Source organism: Leptonychotes weddellii, chromosome 14, assembly GCF_054177405.1.
Source record: "Leptonychotes weddellii isolate Sample4059 chromosome 14, ASM5417740v2, whole genome shotgun sequence".
NCBI classification, from domain to species: Eukaryota; Metazoa; Chordata; class Mammalia; order Carnivora; family Phocidae; genus Leptonychotes; species Leptonychotes weddellii.
In genome coordinates this window covers 2671745-2696573 of record NC_138382.1, presented here as the reverse complement: position 1 = coordinate 2696573, position 24829 = coordinate 2671745, and the positions used below count along the sequence as shown (strand labels likewise).

General features: G+C 49.7%; 2 long non-coding RNA genes across 2 annotated transcripts; one reads left to right on the top strand and one right to left on the bottom strand.

The window, feature by feature from the left end:
• Positions 1–119: 119 nt before the first annotated feature.
• Positions 120–16696, bottom strand: LOC102735759 (uncharacterized). The gene is made up of 4 exons (XR_004075677.2): positions 15081–16696; positions 7080–7133; positions 2398–2539; positions 120–622 (listed from the first exon to the last, which is right to left on the bottom strand). It is a non-coding gene; the product is annotated as an uncharacterized LOC102735759 (long non-coding RNA).
• Positions 2171–5655, top strand: LOC145716958 (uncharacterized). The gene is made up of 3 exons (XR_014139900.1): positions 2171–2281; positions 4864–4978; positions 5132–5655. It is a non-coding gene; the product is annotated as an uncharacterized LOC145716958 (long non-coding RNA).
• Positions 16697–24829: the final 8133 nt, after the last annotated feature.

The following is a 24829-nucleotide window of genomic DNA, read 5'->3' as shown; positions in this document are numbered from 1 at the left end:
GCCCCTGCCAAACCAGGTGGCCCCCAGCAGGGGCCCTCGTGAGCTCGGGCACTGCACCACCACCAGGTTCCCGCCTCATGGGCTCACACACCCGTGGGCCACCCAGGTGCAAGGGGCAAGTGAAGGACACTGCATTATATTCTTAATTTTAGAAAAATGGAAAATTTAGAGAGAGCTTCAATTTTCATTGTTTATGAGGATCTGGAAGTTGGTAGTAAAATGTGATGAAAATATCTTCAGGATACGCTTGCCTAAAGCCTGCAGCCTTTCGTTCTTGGAAGCCCTTGTGGACATTTTCTGTAGAGGAACGAAAGGCTGCCTGTCCTCTCTTGGGATTGAGTCTGGGGCCCACACGGGCAGCAGAGGCCAAGAACATGGACTGTTTTTGAATCCTTCACTGGAAAGCCTGATTTCATTCGAAATTATGCTTGTTTGCTTGCTTTAGGTATTCCTGTAAAGCCACGTCTGAGGGTCCCGAGCACAGCTGGAGTGTGCGGCTGCTCGAGGAGACTCTCATCCACCCCCCTAGTGGATAAGGGGCCAGCTCGGGCCGCTGGATGACCGAAGACCCTCACCGCTGCCAAGGGCTGTAACATCCACATATCATTTAGCAAAATTGCATCTGTAAGAAATAAAGGGATGATATTAAGGAAATGTATACATTTGGTGGTCCCCTCTTTTGCTGTCCAAATTTATATCTTATCAAAATAAAAATAACCAGGGTCAGGGAAAGAGACAGGAGATGACAAATATTTGCAGATCCTAAGACAGAGGCGAATTTATGCAAAGTTCAAAAAATATTCAAGGGGTATTTGGTTTTAGAGATGTGGTCATTTATCCAGGATTTCTATGTCATTTATCATGTGACAGTTTCTACTGGTGCAAAGGAGAATCCTCAAAGAGCTCACAGAGCTTCGGGTCTAGGAAGGGAGGAGAATGCATCTCTGAAGTCAGGATGAATTAAGTGGAGGTGAACGCACGAGAGCACAGATGAAGGAGATAGAAGCTCAGTGCTGAGTGGTGGGTGAGGCTTCCCGAACCCGTGGGCGTGCAGAGGCAGCATATGGAGTCCCTAACATTTCGTGAGGCTGGGGGAAGGGGGCAGTGCCGAGAACACAGGGCAGGGGCTGGAGAAGGAAGGAGGCTGGGGGAGGGGCGCATCCTAAAGCTGTTGCCCACAGGAGCACCTGGAGTGAACCCTGCAGGGAGCCTGGATACAGGGTACGAGGGAGAGCACACACTTGCGGGGACGAGTCCTCCCAGCCGCAGGCTGCCCTGGTGTAAGCTGGAGCCCGGGCTCCCACTGGGAGGGCGGAAGAGCCGTTGGTTGGGCTCAGGAGAATCCCCACAGAAGGAAACATACGGGCCTGGCAGGGGAGGCTAGAGGAGCATCCCGAAGATGAGGCCCAAGAGATGTGGGGGCAACTGGGGTCCAAGATGCGTCTGCCACAAAGTGGGCGTGAGCAACAGGTTCTAAGCCCTGGGCTGGTGGTCTGGAGAGAGTGCACCAGGTGTGAGTGTGAGTGTGGGACAGACAGAGGGACAGTTATGAAAATCCAGCTTAAGTAGGCAGTGTTGGGATCCCCGAGCTGCCGAGCAAGGAACTGGGTCCAGGACACAGAGGCTAAGTTGAGTTTTGGACTTAGGCACCTGTGGCCAAACGGAACGGCCATGGCTAGTCAGCCACTTGGATGATGAAAATCTCCTGAAGATCAGCTTTGGGCTGGATTTTTAGCTGGAAACATCCCAGGACAGTGCAAGCTTGTACAAAGTCACAGGATCTGCGGGGCCCCTGATGGTCTGACTCTTGGTTTCGGCTCAGGTCATGATCTCAGAGTCATGGGCTCAAGCCCCAGGCTGGGCTCTGCGCTCATTGTGGAGTCTGCCTGCCCCGCCCCCCCGCCCATGCTCCCTCTTTCTCAAATAACCGAATACATAAAATCGTCAAAGTCACAGAAGCTGAAATGAGAAAAGGCAGCCAGGGGCCTCCTGACGGCCACAGCCCCGGCTCGGTGGGCTGACTGGAGAAGAACGAGACCTAGTGCCGTGTGGTCAGTCAGCACTCATCTGTGTCACGGAAGCACTGTGCTGACTGGGGACAAAGCCATTCTGACTGCAGGAGAGAGAGGGGCCTGAAGAGCGCTGTTTTTCCATTTGTTTTCCAGGAGACTCGTGCTGGGTTGCTAAACGACAGCTCTGCTTTGGACGGCTTTGGCGTCCTATAAATACAGATCCCCACGGGAGGGTCCGGTGTTCCCTGACTCAGCTCCAGAAAGAGCAGGTGCGTTCACTGGGTGAGTCATGCCCCTGGTGGCCGAGCCGGGACGGGGCTGCAGAGGTCCTCGTGGGACGAGAGGAGGCGAGGGAGGAGGCCCAGGCTTCCAGGGCCGCACTGACCTGAAATTTGGGGATTCTTGTTTTTCATTTCTGCTAAAATCAGTAGCACCACCCGGGCTTCGGAGGAAAACTCCTGCATTGATGAATATGATTTTTATCTGTTCATCTGTGGATGCACATTTAGGTCATTTCCACAACTTGGCTGTGGATTAAAAAAGAGACAGAAAGAGAGAGAGATACTTACAGTGGAATACTATTTCGCCTTAAGGAAAGAAATCTTACCAGGTGGAACAGCATTGATGGACCCAGAGGACACAGTGCTAAGTAGAACGAGGCAGACACAGAAGGACAAACGGCGCATGGTTCCCCTGCCCTGAGGGCCCTAGAGTGGTCCAGCGCAGGGAAGCAGAGCGGAAGGTGGGAGCCAGGGCTGGGGGAAGGGGAGGGGGGTGGGTGCCGTTCAAGGGAGAAAGCCTCAGTTGTGCAGGATGAATGAGTCTGGAGAGCTGCACCGGCCCCGTGCCTGTGGCCAATGGCACTCTGCTCTGCCCTTGAACGTCTGTGAGGAGGGCGGACCTCATGTTAGCTGCTTTTACCATAACATAAAACCAGTAGGTGACTATCCGATCGACCCCGAGAACTTTCTTCTCTCCTGTTGCATCCACAAGGCATTGGTGCATGGAGACATGGCTCACACCAGCCTTCCAGGTCAGAACACCCGTTTTGTTAAAAGCACCTCAGAAGCGCTGACATAAGGAAGCAACAGACAAACGTGACTGTATTGAGGACACTTGAGATTTGGAATCCTTTATCAAATTATTTTTTTTCGTTAATGAGTAGATACTCATGTGGCAGGAATAAGGGCTGTGCATTCTGATTTGGGACACTGTTTTAAAGTGGATTCTGCAGTTCCCATGAGCTTTCGATCTCCTTGCACTCTGAGTAAAATGCTACTTTTATAAAAGCTGGGAAAATTGTTCTTAATGGCTGCTAGAAGGACGGTGAAGCCGAGATAGAGGCAGCTGCAGGGCAGGAGCCGGGCTGGATGACGCACTGAAGCAGGTTTGCGGGAAGTACACAGGGGGGCTCGCACTCAGAGGTCAGCCCCGCTGCTCTGCACGCCGTCCCGCCTGCCCTGCGGATCTCTGCTTCCCACGCCCTCCGCCCTGCTTTTCCTGGGGTCCCCCACACAGGCACATGGCAGGCGGGCTGTGGGACCCGCCCCCCTCTCCGGACCGGCGGCCACGGCTCTGGCCAGGAAGTGCCCGCCCAGTTGATCGCACCCTTCCAGGAACCCTGCAGAAGGAGCCACCGGAGCTGAGAGCAGCTCCTGGGGACGAAGAGGACAGGCGGTTTGCCCTGACCACGTGTTCCTGTTATAATCAGACAGCACACGGGTTTACCCCGATCAACAGAGGATGTGGGAAAGCATGATGACTCATCCTGTTTGTCCCCAGCTCTCCTTTCACTCATCACCCTACAGAGAATTTCTGGGAATACATGGACCTTAGTGAAGCTCCTAGAAAACAGGGTCAGTTCGATGGGAATATCGTTGTTATTCTTAAGTCATGTTTTTTTTTTTTTTAAGATTTTATTTATTTATTTATTTGAGAGAGAGAATGACAGAGAGAGAGAGAGCACATGAGAGAGGGGAGGGTCAGAGGGAGAAGCAGACTCCCTGCCGAGCAGGGAGCCCGATGCGGGACTCGATCCCGGGACTCCAGGATCATGACCTGAGCCGAAGGCAGTCGCTTAACCAACTGAGCCACCCAGGCGCCCCCATGTTTATGATAACCTATTATTTATAGTAATCAAACCGTTAGTGAAAAGTTACCAAATAAACAGCTGGGTGACTTTCGGTGGGAGACTGTATTGTCCTGTCACTCAGGAAATATGGATCCCCCTTGCCACACCCCCACCTCCCCAGGAAGATGTACAGCCTGGCCTGACAAGCCATAGGCTGAAGGACTTACTTTTGCTTTTTGCAGTGGGAGGGGATGTGATCTGCCTGAGCAAAGACCTAGACACACTTGCTTATTTTGGCTCACTCTATATGCAACTCCTGTCTGCATGGGAACCATGTGTCCCAGTTTACAGCTCTTCCTTCAACCTGGAAAGGCGTGATAATCAGAGCTGTGCTGACCTGCAGCCTGCAGTAGAATACTGTAGCCTACCTGCAGACCCAGTGGGAAATAGTGAAATGTTGGCTGTTTTAAGTCACTGAAAAGGGGAACTGTTTGTTGCCCACAGCAAAAGCTGACTTGCCTGTTTGCTCATTGACTTACGATATCATTTCAGAGTACACATTTTATTCTGCTGATCTTCAGTTGGCAGTTACATCAGCTAGCTATTGCCACAATAATGCTGCGTAACAACCAACCACAATTTTCAATAGCATTCAATATGTGTTGATACCCTATGCATTTGTGCATTCACTGGAGTAAACTAATGTAGGCTGGGCCTGACTGGGGTGAATTGCCTGGGGTAGCTCTGCACTGTGTGTCTGACATCCAATTCCTGGACCAGCAGGTTATCTTAGGCACCAGAACGCAACTGTGCAAGCAATCCTCAAGCTTCTTCTGTGTCACGAATGCTAACATCCCGACTCACATGACCAAGCCAGCATCAGTGGACCAGGGAGGTAAATTCCTCCTTGGTGTCACCTTGAGGTAAAGAGGAAGGACTGAATATTTCTGAAGACAATCTGATTTACTGCACTAATTAGTCCTAATATTTTACTGGGAGTAATTTTGTTGTTGTTTGTTTATGTTCTGCTTTCTCTTTCTGTTTCCAGATAAAGAAACTATACTAAAAAACATGCTTCACAACCTATATACAGACTGCCTTCAGAGGATTTCTGCCATCGAGCACTTACATAACGTGACCACCTGTAACCTAATTAACTGGTCATTCTCTACATTATCTATTTAATATTGATCAAGCGTAATGGAACATATTAAACACACTTAGGGCTCTGACAAAAATCTGTTTTGTTCAATATGGTGCCATAGCCACATGGAGCTACGGAATGTTTGAAATGTGGCTCGTCCAAGTTGAAATGCTTTCTTAGTATAAAACATACACTGGATTTTGAAGACATCACATAAAAATATAAAATATATCATTAACAATTTTTGTCTTGATTATATGTTCAAATAAAAATATTTTGGATATATTGAGTTAAATAAAATGCAGTACTAAAATTAACTTTACCTAGTGGTGTCAAGGAACAAGTAAGGAACTCTGAAAGCCCTCTCTTTCATAAAAGTAATGGGACCACTGGCAAATTGGTCAGAATCAAGCTTTTTCAGTACTCTGGAAATTAATTAAAGGTGTACAACAATCTAGGGAGCCACTTCAAGAAAAATGGCCAAATCTTGGTAAGAACAACAAGCTTTGTAGCATTTTAACTTGCATTCTCCCATCTCTTCTCTTCCCTGCTCCACAGTGCCTTTGAACACCATCAGCATTTGGTTGCGGTAAAGATCAGCAGCCCAGGAGGAGGCAGAATGGAGGCCTGTTCAGGGTTCCCTGGGAGACTCCACTCACAAGCCTCTCTTTGTTTTACTGATTTAGAGCCTATTCCCACCAGTAGCCTTTTCTCCAGTGGTGCTTGTCTAAAACAATCAGAGGCAATTGTTGAGTATTGCAGTTGCCTAAGGCAGTGGGAAAAAGTTGGACAATCAATAGAATAAAATAAAAACTGGAGAATGACACATCCATAGGATGCTTTAAAAAGTTCTAAGCTATTTCTGGGACTCTGGAAGGTCATGCACATACATATGGTTGTGTGCAGGCTCAGGAAAGTCCTTAAAACTCTGGAAGCTCTGGGGGTACCTAGGTGGTGCAGTCAGTTAGGCCTCTAACTCTTGGTTTTGGCTCGGGTCCTGGTCTCAGGGTCATGAGATCGAGTCCCTCATTGGGCTCTGTGCCCAGCACGGAGTCTACCTAGGACTCTTCTCCCTCTCCCTTTACCCCTACCCCCTAAAATAAATAAATAAATAAATCTTTTTAAAAAATCTGGAAGTAGGGGCGCCTGGGTGGCTCAGTTGGTTAAGTATCTGTCTTTAGCTCAGGTCATGATCCCAGGGTCCTGGGATCGAGCCCCGCATCGGGCTCCCTGCCCAGTGGGGAGCCTGTTTCTCGCTCTCCCTCTGCTTCTCCTCCCTCCCCCGCTCACGCTTGCTCTCTCTCAAATAAATAAATAAAATCTTTAAAAATATTATAAAAATTTTTTAAATTAACAAATTAAAAAATCTGGAAGCTCTTACCTCTAGATGACCTTGGGACTCTAAGCCAGTAAGAAGTGCAGGTTAAGGCAGGGTTGCCAACTGCCTGGCTGAGTTTTGAAAGCATTCCCCAACTTGCACACAGGGCCCCTTGGCAAAGGTTGGGAGACTTACTGCTTCCAGGCAGTTAAGGAAATCTCTGTCCAAACATTTGTTGCTCACTAAGGTAGTTGAGCAGAGACATCAGTGACCAAATAGAGGGGACATAATTAGTTCAGAAAGGTAGCTAAACAAACAACAGCCAAGTAACAGCACAACAGCAAACCCTGGGGAGAGGGGGGACTCTGATTTCCAGAGTTGCCGCATATTATTACCTAGAATGTTCAGTTTTCAGCCACCACAACAACAAAACTATAAGACAGAATAGGAAACAAGCAGATGGGGCTCACACACAGGGGGAAACGAAGTTGTTGATAGAGATGGTCCATGGAGAAGCCCGGACACAGAACTTACTAGCCAGAAACTTCAAGTCATCTGTTGTCAATGTGTAGAAAGAACTCAAGGAAACTGTGTTGAAAGAACAAAGGCAAAGTATGAGAATGCTGTGTCATCTAGCAGAGAACAACAATAAAGATAAATAATTTAAGAAGAGCCAAGTGGAAATTCTGGAATTGAAAAGTACAATACTGAAATGAAAAGCTCCCTAGGGAAGCTCAAGCACAGATTTCCAGAATCAGGATTTCTGCAGGTGGGGCGTGAGCCTGTCCCTTTTCCAAGCTCCCACATGAGTCTCACGTGCTCCTCTGACAGCCCCAGGTACCGCACACTCCTCTAGGTTTCCTGGGACACTTGGAGCATTCAGAGGCCATGAGTCCAGCCAGAACTATACACGGGCTCCCCCAGACATTTGTCTTTTGGACAGAGCTTCACAAGTAATTCTGATGTGCGTGGCAGGATGATCCCATTGCCCAGTGGGGCCTGGAGACGGACTGAGCAGCCACTTCTGGGGAGAACTGGCTGACAAATGTTCCAAGAAGACAGAGGACATGTGTAAGAGCTTTGCTTAGGATTGAGCTCTCGAGGGAAGCGATGTTTTTCAGAGCCAAACTCAGACACCTGGGAGAGAACAGTTTGGAGGGGCACCTGCTCTGGTATAACATGTACCACTCAGTGGGGAAAGAGGGAGAGGGTCTTAAACAGCAGAAAGTTACTTTCTCTGAGTTCTAGAGGCTGGGAAGTCCGAGATCAAGGTGTGGGCAGGGCTGGTTTCTGGTGAAGCCTGTCTCCTTGGGTTGCAGACAACTGCCTTCCCACAGTGTCCACGTGTGGCCTCATGTGCGTGTGGAGACAGAGATCTCTGGTGTGTCTTCTTATGTCACCAGTCCTATCGGATTAGGACCCCACTCTTAGGATCTCATTACACCCTACTTACCTCCTTAAAGGCTTTGTGTCCAAATGCAATCACCCTGGCGTTAAGGCTTAAATATACAAACAGGGGAGGGCACTGTTCAGTCTAGAAACAGGAGGGCAACAAAGATTTGACCCTTGGGAACAGATACAGAGCCTTCAGAATGGAGATATGCCTTCAGGACTGCACTGTTGAAGAATCCCCAAGGCTCCCTCCCTGAGGTTCCCTCTGGTGCGAAATGATAGCGGCCTGCACTGCTGTAATTAGTGCCATTAAAAGCAAAGGGGCACGAAGGGGATGATGTCTCGCCGTTATGATGAAGTCATCTAAGGGGCAAGTTTCAATTTATCTTCTCTTTGAAAGAATTCGGTATCACATTTGGAGAATTGTGAAATTTTAAAATCGTAGGGACGGAAGGAATGCAGAGGTCTTGTGATATAAAGGCGTCGTCAGACCCACCTGCTGCTTGGTCGCTCTTCACAATTCTCCTGCTCCATCTGAAAAAGGAACTGTTACCCCTCGTCCCACGCACTGGGGCGCAGCGAAGTTTGATGAAGACATACAAATTGACCAAGCAACGTACTAAAAGCAAAAGGGCAAGAAGTGTGCCTTTAATTAAACAAACTAATGAACAAACAAAAGAACTGATCAGAAATAAAGAAAATGTTTTTGAACCTATCTGCTTTTTTCCCATGTTTTTGAGTTGCTTGTATAAAAGTTTATACCAGTTATTTAGAAGTTGACTGGAATCCTCAAAAGAGAAAGGTCTAATGGTACCTGGAGAAAGTCTCAAGGAACATGGTTCTCCAACCCCAAACTTAGGCATGGTTCTGCACCCTTCGCAGCCTCACACATTGGCCCCCATGTAGATACCCGTAAACGTTATTCCCCGTTCCCTGCAGACTTCATTCAGGACGCGTATAGCAGCACGGAAATGCCCACAACGGTCTTATTCTGCAAGTCTTCAAAGCAACATTTCCAGAAAAGAGAAGACCACAAATCGCCATCCCCAGGTTGTCGCTCTGATCCCTTCCCGGAGCTGGAGATTAGAGGATGCCGCCGTCCAGATGGTCTACGGCTTCAGGTTGCCGGTGAGGTCATCCCCAAAGCTGAAACGGGGACTTTGCTTCACGATTCCCCGTGATGGAGAAAGAAATAGCTGCCTATCAGATTTGCCATCGAGAACAAGATGGAAGACCTTGTTGAGACTATTGCAGGGCACTGATACCCCGTAGTGGTTCAAAACCCAGCGCAACTTGGCAGTAGACATAGAGCTTCAGGTCCGAGTCAGTGACAGACACCGGGGTTGGTAAGTGGCGGTCCCCGGGGCCAAATCCATCGCAGCCCGTTTGGGTGTGGCCGGTAAGCAAAGAGAGATTTTGGATTTTTAAATGAATGAACAATATTAGAGGAAGAAGACTATTTCATGACAGATGAAAAATATGTAAAATTCAAATTTCAGTGCCCTTTAATGAAATTTTCTTGGAACTCCGTGTGCAAGTGTGTTCATTCACTGTGGACTTTGTGGATCATTGGTGGCTTTTCCAGGCTACACGGGAACAGCTGGGTGGTTGTAACAGAGGTTATATGGCTATAAGGGCTATCAGAGGGCACTGGCTCGTTCTGGATTCACAATTACAGTGCTGTCCTCCTCCCGAACCCCCGTATGACCCTGGAGCTCTCCTCCAGCTGGACTCCTCACACAGGAACGCTTTCCCAAGAACCAAGGCCACTTATCTAAGGAACACATACCTCCTTTTCCTAACGGAAAGCTCGCTGGCCCTCGAATTTGAAAAATAAGCGGTCGGAGCACTGGGTGTTATAAGAAAACAATGGATCATGGGTCAGCACATCAAAAACCAATGATGTATGGTGGCTAACATGACATAATAAAATTAAAAAAAAAAAAGAAAAAGAAAAAGAAGCAGCTGCCCCTGGACACAGGGATCCTATTTTAATATCTCAAGGTGGTTTCGTTCCTCGATCGACTTCTGCCGCAGCTGAACCTGTAGGTGGCAGCAGAAACTCACCGATGACACGCTTCGCAGCGTATCTGTGGGTCTGTCCGTGTGTATGTCTGGGGTGGGGGGGGTTGGTGTGTGTGTGGTATGGATGAGTGTGTCTGCATACGCATGACTCAGGTGTGTGTGAGTGTGTACGTATGGTGTGTGTGTCTGTTTACATAGTGTGTGTGTATGATGTGTGCATGTGTGTATGAGCGTGTGAATATGCATATGGTACGTGGGGGGGTTTAGATATATGGAATGTGTGTATGTGTGGTGTGTGTCTGTCTGTCTGTCTCCGTGTGTGTGTGCGTGAAGCATGCCTGCCTTAGGTGGCGAGTGCCCCAGAGAGGGGACAGCTTGGGGAGGCGTGCCCCGCTCTGTGATGCCCGCGGGAGGGGAGGAAGAGGCGGGCAGAGCCTGTCGGCCAGCACAGCGCCCAGGGACACTGTGGAGACGCCCAGAACCACCTCCACCCCCACTGGCTCAAGTGTCCGCACTCGGGGCTCTGTGGAGGGCAGGTGCCGTCTTCTGAGGAGGCTTCCTGGGGGGCGGAGGGCGGTCTGCTTCTCCACCAGCTCCTTTGCTTTCTGCCCTCAGCCCTGGCCCAGGGGCCACAGGTCCTGCCTTTGGGGCTCTTTGTCTGGATCTGCACCTTTTGCGGATGACGGCGAGCCGCGCCCCTGCAGCCGGCCCTACTCCCTGGGCTGTGAATGGCGGAAGCTTCCATTCTTTCCAGCCCCTGTGTGGGCACCCTCAGCTCCCCACATCCTGAGCCAGTGGCCAGGTGCCATCGCTGCATTGAACTGACAGGGGAAAGCTTTGGCCCTGGTCGTTTTGCCTGGGGCATGTAATAAGAAGGTTGGGGAGGGGGATTTCTTTTAATTCAGTTCTTTCAGATTAGCAGACCCAAGAAAGCACAGAAAAGAAGGAAGCCTGTGGACGCACTCCCCGAGGTGGAGCGAGGGGACCCGCTGCTCCAAACCAGCCTTGGCCACTGCTTACGTGGCGCTCTGAGCCCCACTTTCCCTATCTGAGAAATGGGCCACGTAGCCCCTCCGCCCTCCAGCGCTGGGGGCTTGAACGAGGCAGGGTGCGCAGCCAGGCTCGGTGACCCACAGCACACACACCGTTCCTGGACGTGCCGACAACTAGCACGGGCTAGGACAGCGTGTCCCTGCGGACGGGGCCAACTCGGCACGGCCCCACCGGGCCCCCATCCTGTCTGACTTCCGCCCCCCTTCTGCGCGCCCCCAGCAGCTCCGTGGCCACTCCGCAGGCAGCAAAGGCTCTGCCCGCCTCCGTGCTAGACTGGCGCTCCCTGGAGTGAACGGCATGCACCCAGCAGCGGGCAGAGCCCGTTGAGCCCCGTGCTCTGCTGGGGACGCCAAGGACTTGCCCTGGGACGGTCTCTGCCGCCGTCCCGCGGCCTTCGTTTGTTTCGGAGCCTGGGGGATGAGCGCTGGGCCCGCTCAGCCACATCCTGGGCCGGGGCCCACCGTACCCGCACGTTGCCCTTTTCCCTCGGAGCAGACCTTCTGGAGCCGGCGTGCCTTCCCCAGTGAGAGGTGCCTGCGGCTCGGCCCCGGGGACGCGGCTTGCTCCACTCCCCAGTGGACCCGGAGCCACCGTGGCTCTGAAATGGGCCACGCTGCTCTGCCAGACGTGACCTTGGTCCTTAATTACTTGCATCACAGTCTGTCCTATCCTGTTCTCTTTGTCGGGGCTCAGGCTACAGGCGAGATCCTCCACTTGGGACACACGTACACCCACTGAAGAATTCTTGGAGACACCAGACACGATTTCTAGCGGAAGGGGAGTGCGTTCTCTCAAAAGGCAGCTCCTGACTTCTCGCGCCCCCACCCCCCCCCCGGGGCTGCCAAGTGTGCAGCAATGGGTCCAGCTCAGCACAAGGGGCCTCTTAAAGACAGACATCCGTCTGCAGCAACTGTGGCCATGAAGCTTCTTCTCCACGCCGGTCAGGGCCCAGGGCCGCAGGCCTGCAGGAGCTCCAGGCTCGGGGGCCAGCACTGGATTCACTTCCCCACAAGCCGCTGACCACGCAGTGCTTCAGGGATTCCCATGTCCTGCCGTCTTCAACCGTAAGATGACTGAGCGGAGCCTGTCCTGTGGTGTCCACTCCGTCAGAGGAAAGCTCTGGTCAGGCCTTGGACCCGTGCAACTTCAGAGTAAGAACTAGTATAAGGATCGGGGTTTTCAATCGCTCTGAGATGTCTCATGTGTGTGCACGCGGGCCAGAACACACAGGCTCGCTTACCAACGGTGTGCGCTCTCTTTCTATCAGACAAAACACCACAGTCTTGTTGGAAAACTGCACAGAAAAAGAAACTCTGCCCCTTCCTGTTCCATATTTTTTCTCGGGTGCTTGGCTGGCGCAGTCAGTTAAGCGTCGGCTCTTGGTTTTGGCTCAGGTCGTGATCTCAGGGTCGTTGAGATCGAGCCCCACGTCGGGCTCCGTGCTCAGCACTGAGCCTCCATGAGACTCTCCATCTGCCCCTCCATCCACACACACACTCTCTCTCTCTCTTTCAAATAAATAAATAAATCTTAAAGAAAAAAAGAAATAGCCCTTCAATGTTTTTCCTGCTTGTTCAAATAATAATGGGTTAACAATACCAGTGTTCATGTGACCTAACTCCAGCAAACCAATCAAAGCAAAGGTGAGAAAAGGCAGCCGAGGTGTGCCCCGAACACAGCAGTCTCCAAGCACCCTGTTCATTCTGCAGGGATGCACCTGGTGCCTCCCGAATCAGGAATCCTGGGCTTCTTGTGCCAGACCCCATGGGGATCTGCAGGCATCCAAATGTACTCAGAAGGCACTTGTGGATTTGGCTTGACTGGAAGATGCTTCTGTTCCATGTTCAACCGTCACAGAGAAAGCTGACTTTGCATGGGCCGTGGTCCTCACTGTAACTGACAGTTGCCATAAAAACAGGGGGAGGTGTAGTGCAAATTTTGCCAAGCGTTTATGAAGACCGGGAGAGCGTTTCTGCGCAGAAATCTCTGTGAGGGTCCACAGGTAGTGGGGCGGAGCCGGGGGGAAGGACCTCGGTGGGGGCTCAGCAGCACCTGTCAGACTCGCATTGTCTGCAGACAGAGCAGCAGCCAAGGGAAAATGCTCGCGGCTGCCGGCTTAGTGATTGGTAAATAACGAGCTCCTGGAGGGAGGCCTCTGGTTTTCAGAGCATATGCTCTAACAGATGGAGTTGCATCGGCCCGTTTGGGGTGCACTCCGGGGACCTGCCAATCACTGGCATCTAGCTTCTGGGAGGGAGCGAGCCTTTGGAAAAGGACAGAGGTATTGGATAGCAGCATCGAACCCATTTCAGTGTGGGCCAACCTTAACCACAAGGGCCCTTCTGCCCCCAGGAGCCCGAGAGCCCCAGCGAGGCTTCAGCTCGGTCTGGAGATGTTGCATGCAGGGAACTCTACAACTGGATCTGTGGTTCTCATAGTGGGGTCCCGGGACCAGCCGCAGTGGTGGCCCCTGCGAGGTCGTTAGAAAGGAGAATTCTGGCCCACCCCACACCTGCTGGGGAAACTCGCAGTCCGTGTGGCAGCAAGCCCCCAGGCAAGCTAAGGTTTGCGAACCACTGAACCAGCTCATCACCGAGGTAAGGACCAGGATGACAGTCTTTGCTCCTTCCCACCCTTCTTTCTGAGGCCCAGCACATTGCTGGACATGCATGTGATCCAAACAGATGGTTTTGGAGGGAGCCGAGGAAGTGGAGAAAGGACAGGGTTATAATCTCAGCTTCCCTCCTTCAACTTGGTTTCAGACTGAAAAGCCGAAACCCAAGGAAGAGCACGCCTCTGTATGGGTTTATTTCACATGCTGCTCAGCAGCAAGATCCGGTGGTGGGACCTGTGCCCACTCCTGCCGGGCGCCCAGAGAAGCAAATTTCATAGAGAGATGCAGAGCTGCCGCCAGCCCAATCTTGAATTCGGGAGGGCTCCGTTTGAAGCGACAGGATGAGCCCTATGCACCACGCCAGTTAAGAGGCAAAGAGAGCAAAATGCAAAGCAGAGCGGCTGGGGGAGGAGCTCCTGCTCAGGCGAGTGGTGCTTCTGTGAGCCGCGCTCCCGGCGGCAGCGACATGGAGGGGCTGCCCCTGAGCGGCCGAGCGGCATTCCTGTGGCCAGACCTTGGAAGAGCAGCTACGGCCCTTGGAGACCCCGCATCGACCCGGCTCCGTTAAGCTCCTACCACCCAGCAGGGCTGGTGTCCACTCCTGCCATGGACACTGAAGTTGGGGAGCAAGAAAGGGCTTTTAGGAAGCAAAGGATTTCTCCAAGTCACTTAGGCTGACTGGGCTTTGAGTTTCTCCGTCGGCAAAATGGAGCTATTAATATCTTCCTCAAGTATGTTTTGTGGATGTTAAATGAGCCGTGCCCAGCGCCCAGCATCTGGTACATGATGGTGCCAGTGGTTTGGAAATGTGGGTTGCCACCCATTATGGGGAAAGAAAATCAATTCATAGTAAGCCATGATTCTAAATGATTCGGGTTGTTGTGGATTCTAAATGCTTTATTGGGGCTTCCAACTTGAATCTTCTTGATATTAACTATTGCATTTTGTTCCTTATCGTATGTAGTATGAGTAAGCTTTTTCACAAAACCTTTGTTTCATTTGTATTTATCATACACATGAAGTGGTTTGCAAAGCGTCATCTATTTCTTAGAATTGTGACAAAAAAACAAAAGGAAAACATTGCATTAGGTGATCAATAGACACTAGTCACTCTGCTCGTTTCTCCCTCATCTGTCCCTCAGGAAAACAAGGTGGCCCCCTGTATCCATCTGGCTATCTAAAAGGATTCTGTACCCAGTGACGATTCGGGTAGCAGGGGCATGGGGGTTTCCCGCACCGCCAAGCAACTCAGTTGTGACCCTGTCTCTCCCCAAGGGTAGTGTCAGATTCCCCAGGTTATGGGCTCAGTCCCACATGACCGCCCCCACGCCCTTCAGACACCGGTCCCCAAGATCGCACTGTCACCTGAGCTCTTGGGCTCCAGATCAGAGGTTTGGATTTGAGTAATTTGCTAGTGGGGCTCGCAGAACTCAGGGGAATGTTTTACTTACCAGATCACTGGTTTATTATTAAGGGACACAGCTCCCGAGCAGCCGATGAAGAGACGCACAGGGCCGCACCACTCTCCCGGAGTCTCCAGATGTTCACCGACCCAGAAGCGCTCCAAACCCTGTCCTTCGGGAGGTTTATGGAGGCTTCATTGCATAGGGCAAGATTGATTAAACCACTGGCCTTTGGTGATTGATCCAACCTCCAGCCCCTCTCCTCTCCTCTCCTGGAGGTCAGGGGTGTGACTGGAAGTTCCAACCCCCTAATCAATCACAGGGTTGATTTGTTGATCCGCCAGGTGGCTGAATTCACCAGATTCCAGTTGTGGCTAGATTTGCCTCATCAACATCACAAAAGGCACCTTCGTTGCTCTCCTCACTCTGGAAAACCCAGCGTTTTAGGAGCTCTGTGGCAGAAGTAGGGACAAGGACCAAATATATCGTTCTTATGATGAATGACAATATTACAGTATCAATATGAAGGGCCGCCACAGTTGAGGCAGAAGGACAGGGTGCGGATCAGTATTTCAGCAGACCGTATGGCCACTCCACTCCCTGGGGAATCATGGGCCAGCAGGTGTTGCGTGGGAGCAGGACTCCGCAAGCACCCAGCTGCCCCCCAAGAGCCAGTGGGACTCAGGGGGCTCTGGGGTCTGGAGGGACAGATCGGGGTGCTGGCGGGCGGCTTGTGGATAAGGAGAGAACAGAGTACCCTTCTTGCTTGCCCTTCTTGTCATGGTTTTCTACCAGGCAGGTCTGGTAGACCAAGACGAAGAACCCCAAACTCAGAGAGCGGCAGGAGGTAACTCAGAGATGGAGAGAGAGAGACAGAGAGATGCAGAGACGGAGGCGTGTGCATGTGTATGGGGCAGGGGCAGGTCCCCGCCAGGCCGCACCTGCCCTGGTGTTTGAAGGGAAGGCAAACGTGAGTGAGCTCCCCCTGCCTGGGCCAAGGCACCTGCGCCGTGCAGCTGGGCTGCTGTGGGGACATGCGCATGTGGGGATGGAGACCCAGCTGCTGCGACACAGTGGCCATCATTCCCCTGAACAATGACCTTGACTCCCCCGGGAGCAGCCACCACATAGATTTACCAGGCGGTCCACCCCTCTCTCGCCGTGCAGGCATGGCACTCATCCAGCCTCGCCTCTCTGCTATCTCTGCTCCTTTCACCTCAAACACACTCCCCTCTCCTGCTGGAACCTTCTGCTCAGAGCAACAGGACAAGACGTGCATTCCCTGCTCACGCCCCGCTGGTCCATGGTCTACTTCCCCAGGCCTCCTTCCCCAAAACTGGAAGTTTCCAGCCTGAGATGCTAAGAGGGAGGCATGCCTCCTGGAGGCTGCCAGCTCCCATGCTGGGTTCCTGCCCAGGGGATGAGATGAAATGATGAGAGCGAGCAGCTGGGCAAGAGCCTCTGGGCTTAGGAGCGTGCCCTCTGACCTCAGGGCAAGCCATGGTTTAGGACTGGAAAGTAAGGTGGGGATCCTACTAAGAAGCACCCCCCATCTCTCCAGGGTCAGGGAGCACTGCAGAGGCTTTGTGTCACCCCCTCATGGTTGCCACCAGAACCTAGGAGAGATGGGATGTCTCTGCAGATGCGGAAAAACACTATTCCTTTCTCTCTCTATGTTGCTCTCTTTTTGTTTTATTGTTTTTGGCCAGTGGGGCTTCAGCAGACCTACACTGCTGCTCGTCTGAGGACAAAGCGCTTACTCAATACATTTTATTTTTTGGAAAGGCTTTCTGAGAAATATTTTTGGTGGGGGGTTGGGGGGAGGTACCCACCAAAATGTGATAGATTTACACTAAGAAATTGAAAGAAGAAATGATCTGAATGAGTTAGATTCACAGTTTCCAAATTGCATTTCCTCTTTCCTCATCCCCATCAGAGTGTGTGTTAACCAAATTGGCAGCAAGCAGATTTAGGCTTTGGGGTAGAAGATAAAGCTGGAAGGAAGCTTTGCTGTTAGGGCTGCAAGTGGCCCATTGATACTCTATTTCTGGAAACTCCCATTGTTGAAACGCCTCCAGCTTTCATTCCAGCGCCATCTTTCCGGAAACATACATTTTTGTGTGGGTGATATCCAAGTGCTCTTTATTATGAATTCATCCATTCAGCAAATATGAACGGGGTGCCTCTGACCACTGGCATTCCAGCTGGCCTCTCCTCGGAGCAGGGTGTGTGACGAGGAAGCCTATGGCACGTGGGTTTACAACCTTGGCTGCGCATCTGAAATGGAAAACCTCACGGCCATGTCAATATGTAGACAATCCCACTTCTGAGTAGACCCAGAATAACGAAGCAGGGAGTCTTCCAGTTGCTTGTATGCCCATCCACTGACAGATGAATGGAGAAACAAAATATGGCATGTACACCCAATGGGATGCTATTTGGCCTTCAAAAGGCAAGAAATTCTGACACCTGCTACAACGTGGGTAAACCTTTAAGACATTATGCTGAGTGAAATAAGCCAAACACACACACACACACACACACACACACGTCAAATACTGTAGGATCCCACTTACATGAGGCCCCTAGAGCAGAGTCGCAGAGAACGTAGATGGTGAGCACAGGGGCTGGGGCAGGGGATGAGGAGGTGTTCAATGGGGATGCAGTTCCAGTTCGTCAAGACGAAAAAGTTGTGGTTGATGGATGGTGTTGGTGGTGGCACAAGAATGTGATTGTATTTAATGCCTTTGGACGCTACACTTACACATGATTAAAATGGTAAATTTTACGTTATGCATATTAGAGCACAGTTTTTAAAAATCCCTTGAGGCCCAATCTCAGACCAATGTGGTCAGTATTCCTAGAAGCAGATCCCAGACGCTGGGTCCACTGCACAGCTGGGACCGAGCTGGAGTTCAGGCGAGTCTGATGCTCTGTTGTAGATGTCCCAGCTTGCCACAAGCCTCCAACAGAGTGCCCATTGCTCGTCTTGAAGAAGCTGGTGTCCTGAAAATATGGCAAATAGAGAAATTCTGATTACTTCTCCAGGTGGCGTGCGGAAGTACTGAGGTTCTCTCTGGGGTCCGCTTCTATTCAAAGGACATCTGAACTCACAGGGCTGTCTAAGCTCAGTTACTGGTGCTCGCTTTACGTAATGCGTATGTGTTGATACCATCACGGGCCCCGCACTCTGCTAGGGGCGGGGCTACGACATTGAATAAAACCTTCCAAGTCTTCACTCTTTGAGGATCTTACAACCTAGTCAGAGAGACACACACAATTTACTAAATATACAAAATTTATTTTATATGTGTGGGGTTTGCGATGGGAAAAACTGAGCACAGTCGTGGGGAGTTAAGAGGGTGGGAGGGGGGTGGCTTAAGGGTTGGTTTACCATTTTTAAAAGAACTTAGCTCACTGGATACAGGAGAACTGTGTTCTAGAGGTAATTTGTCAGTTTGGAGGAGTGGTTGGCCACTCAGCAACTACTTTACCTTATACCAGGGTTAAAAAATCAGTAAATGCATTGTAGATAACGAGACCTGGGTTTCTCGCCATAGAGAAAGAAGTTACAGATAAGCAAGGGGCCGGATGCTAGAATGAACCTTGTTCTTTTGGATTAGAATCAGAGATGTCAGCATAACCTCCTGCTTATTTTAATCTGTGCACAAATGAGTAAACACAGAAATAAATGTGTGTGCATACACGGGTTAATATGCACACACATTTTTTTCTATTTCTGCCTGCTAAGAGGGCCCAGCAATAAGTACGCGCAGCACCTGGAAAGTGCTCTCTGACTCCTTTCTCCAATAAGAGGAAACAGGGCACCTTGGAGAAATGGTTGATTCCAGGACTGGGACAGGGAAAGCATAAGATGAGCTTGGGGCATCTTGTGACTAAAAAGGAAGGAAGTGATTTTTTTAAAAATTGGGGGTGGGGTAGGGGAGGGATGGAAGCTGGTCGACAGGAACCAACCCAAAGGGCTACCAGCAGTGCAAGCTGGAACAATTTCAGCCACAAAGATAAACCGAGATTGTGTTGGAGTCTACCCCAAAGGATGACACGAACAGGTGCGAGTCCATCCTGACATGAAGAAATTAATGCACACGGGAATGAAATGGGACAGGTCAAGTAATTCCAGTCGAGATGCAGGACCGAGAGCACGGGAATCACTGGGAACACCCCAGGGGTAACAGCTGCGGGCAAGGTGGGAGTTTTGAGGGAAAGCAGGATATCGACAGAGCCTCAAAGCCCCTACCCTCCAAAAAAGCTCCTAGACCCTGTGTTAGCTTTACCATCCATCCACAAGTTCTTCTGCATCCCTCCCCCCAGGAAGCGAAGCTGCGTTGTCCTCCTCTGAGGAAGAAAAAAGTGGTGACTTTACAATGGAGAGACCCGGCGGACCACCTGAGCCAGGTGATCAAGGTAAACATCCCAGGTGACAAGTGGCAATGACATCACACACTCCTTGAAAGGATGAGATGACGCACACACACCACCTCCATGGCATTCTCCCCAAATTCATCACTTCCACGTAATCATGAGAAAGCACCTGACATGCCCAGTTTGGGGGAAATCCTCCAAAATACTTGGCTAGTGTTATTCAAAAAGGTCAAGGTCATGATGAACACTGAGGAACTGTCATGGATTGGAGATTTTAAAGAGAATGATGCCTAATGCAATACGGTGTCTAGTGGGAAATGTGGTGAAATCTAAAGAGCCTGCGCTTTAGTTAATAGTGTGATGCTGTGGGTCTCCGCATGTACCCGGGATAGACGCACTATGCTTTTGTGAGACCTTGACTTTAGGGGAAGCTTGGTGAAGGATCGGGAACTCCTAGGACCATCTTTGCAACAGCTCTGTAAATTTAAAATAATTTCAAAATAAAAAGTTAAATTAAAATTTTCAAAAGAAACCATTGGCCTTCTACACCCTCAGACATCATGTTTAACCATAGCAGGCAATTGCCTTAATGAGGCCCAGACCATCCACGTAGGAAAGCACAAAGGCTTGTTTCTGGGCGGCTCTCAGTGATATGAGGCCAGCCTGACCACCACTTGGTGGCTCTTAGTGACAAAGGCTGACCACCATCCCTTTGGGGCATTGGGGACAGTAATGGAGGTTGAGGAGCAGGGTTTCATATCTCAAGGCTGAATGGTGGCTGAATCACACCTTCTTCCACTGGTGAATTCCAATAGACCAAACACAATGCATAGATTATTCCTTTGTCTGGAGAAGAATCGGCTCAGATGGAGACACCTGCTAGCTCAAGCTGATCACAGTTCCTAACTGGCTGGTTCTGGATTCTTAACACTGCTGCTGGGGATCAACTGGGTCCCCATTTGAGCTTTGCATCTTTATTTGCCTTTCCCTCTGACCCAGTGTCCACACTTGAGCTGGAGAGATCTTTCACACAGTGAAGAGCATGCCCAGATGCACACTGTCTGCTGGTAGAGATGCTCTTGCCCATCAAGTTGGAGAACGGAGGACTTCTGCTACTTTACTCCGATGTGGTTGGCATGATAACTTTCAAGACAGACCATCAGTTTTATCTACAAAGATCTCACGTAGACACGACTTTGTAGAAGACTGTGGAGGGAGGGGGCAGCAGGTAGGTTGGGGAAAGGGCTTTTACGACCTTCCAAGAAACCCACTGATGATGCTAGGACTCAGCAAGATTTCCCCTTTCTTCTTTCTAAAGACATTTTTAATGTATTCATGAGAGTGTGTGTGTGTGTGTAGAATGTAGTTGTAGACCCTAACATCAGTGCCTATAGTGGAAGGGGCCCTGGACAGTAACCAGGAGACCTGGTTCTCCCCCAACTTCACTACAAACCATATCTCTGGATAAACACCTGACTCTGTCTAGGTCCCATTTCCTAACCTATTAACCAGGGGGGTTGAACAATAACAACTTCCAGAACTTTCATCTTGTTGTTCCAGCGACAGGACTCGACAAAATGGGAAATGGAAGACCCCTGAGCGTATGAAGCCCATCCACCAGGCTACCTGAGCCAGCTCAACACAAACACGGAACAGAGGTGGGGTTACTGTAGGGGCTCCTCCATGCACAAGCTCTCAGTGAACCCAAGATGAATGTTGACCGAACATTTACAAAATGGCTCCAGATGATGTCAACAGCCATCTCTTTCATAAATGGGAATGTGTTGTGTGCATTTGGACCCCATGGGCCAGCTGACTGCTTGTCTGACCGTACCACCTGAGTAATGCCCGGCCCTCTGGTTTCAAAGAATATGGGTCCAAATCGGAATGATCAGTGAGGCCCCCTTTCTTTTCCAAGACAAAAAGCAGTCCTCTCATTATAGCAGACCACAAAGGAAAATCTGTGTAATTAATTCACTTGAAAATTAGCTACCTCTCTCTTCCCAGGACACACGGTAGAAGGCTTTGTGCTCTGGTAACCATTGCATCCCATCCTGATGACCAGGGCTCCAGAGGGACACGCCTTGCAGCCACGTTCTGCTGGGTCATGCTGCCACCCAACTCCACATGGGCTGGGGTGACCTACGTGGGTGAACAGATGTGAAGGACAGGGACCCAGCTGGGAAAGCAAGGTGGGGCCAGCCTGGCTGTTGAGCGGAGAGAGGTGCTGGATAAAAAGCAGCAGAACCAAAGACGCTTTCTTATGACCTGGGCTACCTTCATCACAATGTGAACTCTTGCTCTTACCGAGGGGCTCAAGGACGCTCTCTGACATCAAACACGGCTCAGACAGTAAAAGCACATTTTGACAAATGCAAGGAGAAACAAACCAAAACCACTCTTGGATTTAATTGCTCATAAAACACAGAGGGATTGAGAAGATTAAAAGGGAAAAATGTCTGAGCAAAATAAACTTGGAGCTAATAAACACAGCACATGCAGAAGCTGTTTGAGATACTGGAAACAAAACTAGGAGGGTCAGATCACCCAGCCCTGCTATGAGGTCTCTTATCTCAGCCACAGGGAGCCAAAGGCACTGTGCACTGCCCGTCTGACCCAGGACAGCCCTGGCCTGGGCCCCAGGGGGCAGGAAGGCCGTCCAGCAGTGCAGTGCACAGGACACGAGGACATTTCCAAATGTCAGCCCCCAGCACCTGCAAATCATTTGCGTTGGCTACACTCCTATTGGCTTATGGCCCTTCTAACAAGAAAAGAGAGGATCCAATCAACTGCAGCCTGAAACAGGAATTATGTAAAAAAGTGAGGAGAATTTCTGGATTTGGAGCTCACACCTCACATGAGCCTCTTTTGAAATATCGGCAGCCTTCTTAGACATTGTCCAATGTGTCCGACATTTGAATTTCTAATGTAGGCCTCACATATTGGGGCTCACTAGCCTTCATCAATATTTTAACCATTCTGGTGGGTTAAAGGCAGCTACGACTGCTCTCGTGGTCAACAACGCCCTCACCTGTCACTTGCTCGGGAAACTGCACTGCCATGTTAGCGTCCGTCCACGGGCGGTGGCTTGTCGAGACTCTAAACCACCAGTGGGGCAAGATGGTGTTCGAGGTCATCAGAACCTCCCCCAGGACAACAGACTCACATCATTCTATCATGTTTTCTTCCTAGCAAATCTCAGAAATTTATTCTAATGTGTGGGTTAAAATTATTCTACTTTAAACTCAGGACCGCCTGTCTTCTCCCGAAAGTAGCCTAATGAGACATGGGGGTTCTGGCTGGAATGGCGTTTGATCATAAAGAACAACCCACAAAACCGCTGAAACCCAGCATTCAGGTTTAGGTTGTTGACCGTTTTGTTTATGTCCCTTTACAAATGTCACCTCTCACCATGTGACTCCCTCCAGTTTTTAACAACTATTTCTTAGACTTGAAGAAGCAGTTCAGTATTTATTTCTAGGAACATTTTTGTTTGTTTGTTATTTTATTTTTTATTTTTATGTATTTTTTATTTCAAGTTTTTATTTAAATTCTAGTTAGTTGACATATATGGTAAAATGGTTTCAGATGTAAAATTTAGTGATTCATCAGTTACATACAACACCCATACAACACCCAGGACTCATCACAACAAAAGCCCTTCTTAATGCCCATGACCCAATTACCCCATAAGTTAGAGTTAGAGTTCCCAAGTTAGAGTTCCTTTGTGTGCTTTTAGTTACCTTACCTTTACTTACTTCTATCCCACTTCTTTTTTTTTTTTTAAATGCATGTTTTGTTTTGCTTTGTTTTTAATTTGACAGAGAGAGAGACAGGGAGAGAAGAACACAAGCAGGGGGAGGGGCAGAGGGAGAAGCAGGCTTCCCGTGGAGCAGGGAGCCTGATGCGGGGTTCGATCTCAGGACCCTGGGATCATGACCTGAGCCGAAGGCAGACGCTTAACAACTGAGCCACCCAGGCGCCCCTTCTATCCCACTTCTTTTTTTTTTTTTTTTTTTTTCATTACTATCCCACTTCTTAACAATCATTTTGTCATTGGCAATTTACTTGTCTATCTTGACCGCCATTTTAGTGGAAGTCCAAAGGTAGATCATCTGTTTCTGGGAAGTTCTCTCATAAATGCCTCTGAGCAGTGGCCGGAGAGCCCGACGAAGGCGGCTATCTTGTCTGCCATACTCATTGAGCCATCTCCTGACACATGACAGACACTCGCCAGATTTTTGCCGATGAATCGGTGAGTTTCAATTCAGTAGGATGAGTGTAATGATACAGATCTCTGGAAGGAGAGGTTTTCCCACGACAGCAGACTTGGCAGCCTACAGCCCACTGCCCGCCTTTGCATTCCTGCCAGCCAAGAATGGCCTTTACATTTCCAAATGGTTTTTTAAAAATCAAAATTTGAACAACATTTCATAACATGTGAAAATTCTGTGACGTTCAAATTTCTGTGTCCGTAAACCAAGTTGGCTGTAGACAGCCATGCTCTGCCCCCTCCCCGGCGTGTGCGGTCTGTGGCTGCTCACAGCTGGATGGCACAGCAGCTCTGCACCAGCTGTGGGCTCTCCTGGCACGCACGGTTGCCCACGTCCAATCGCAGCCATGCCCTTGTACCTCCGAGGCCTTCCCGGGCCACCTGTCCCTCCACACTGCCACGTTTTGTTAATTTAACGTCAGTGCGCTTCAGCATGTCAGCCCAGGGACGGGGGGAGACGTGGACACCAAATGCCATGCCTTCCAGGCATGGGGGCGTGTGGATGATTTGTGAGTCAATCACATTACGGCAGTGCCAAACTGGACATTACACACCAACATTACCAGATGAGGCGCTCATCACCATATTCCCAACCACCACAGAAAAGCTAGAGCATTTAGAATGGAATACCTGTCCGCAGAATTTTTCAAAAAAATTATCATCTCTCTGTCATAGATAGACAGCTGGACAGATAGACAGATGGAGATATGGCTACCACCAATCTAAATTTCAAAGTGGCTCATTTGACTCAGCAAGAAAAGCCATTTACTGATGTTCACTTAATTACAGGGTTTTGTTTTGTTTTTTTGGTTTTCTTTGCAGCAGTTGAAGAAATATGTCCGGAAAACATGAACCTACTTAGACTATTAGTGTTTCAGCAAGAACACTTGTTCAAAGATTTGAGGACATTGAGAGAAACCTCAATAGCCAATTTAAAAGCAAGGCATGATGAGCACTGGGTGTTATAGGCAACTAATGAATCATTGAACACTACATCAAAAATTGATGATGTACTATATGTCGGCTAATTGAACTTAATAAAAAAAACAAAAGCAAGGCAAAATTATAGAACTATTATAAACAATTATACAAGGCAAAATGATAAACCATTAGATGATGATATAAGAAGTTGTCTTTAAAA